This window comes from Sinocyclocheilus anshuiensis, unplaced genomic scaffold (assembly GCF_001515605.1).
Source record: "Sinocyclocheilus anshuiensis isolate Anshui unplaced genomic scaffold, SAMN03320099.WGS_v1.1 scaffold715, whole genome shotgun sequence".
In the NCBI taxonomy this organism is placed as follows: domain Eukaryota; kingdom Metazoa; phylum Chordata; class Actinopteri; order Cypriniformes; family Cyprinidae; genus Sinocyclocheilus; species Sinocyclocheilus anshuiensis.
Window position 1 is genome coordinate 1314863 of NW_015551089.1, and position 296 is coordinate 1315158.

The 296-nt window shown below is 38.5% G+C and overlaps 1 long non-coding RNA gene across 1 annotated transcript in view; it reads right to left on the reverse strand.

The window, feature by feature from the left end:
- The window catches only part of LOC107662603 (uncharacterized), a 13566-nt gene that overhangs the window by 11104 nt on the left and 2166 nt on the right, over window positions 1-296 (reverse strand). The gene's annotated exons all lie outside the window — the stretch shown is intronic.

Sequence of the window (296 nt, forward strand, 5' to 3'; positions counted from 1 at the left end):
TGCATTTGTGATCGGAGAAATGACAAACAACAAGCCCTACTCTACACTGCCCAAACAAACAACAAGTGCTACTCTACACATAAAAACTCTTTAAATATAAAAAATGTACTTAAAGTCTGTGAGTCAAAACAGCCGGCATTGTAGTCTACTCTACCAGGATCAGGAAACAGTCCTCCATAAAATGCGCTGGACACATCTGAATATTTGGGTTGAACTGTTCTGGAACAGTGTTGTACATATAACTTAACCACTGATTTCTAGTCGTGTCCTCTTTTCGAAGGCCAAACAAAATAGTT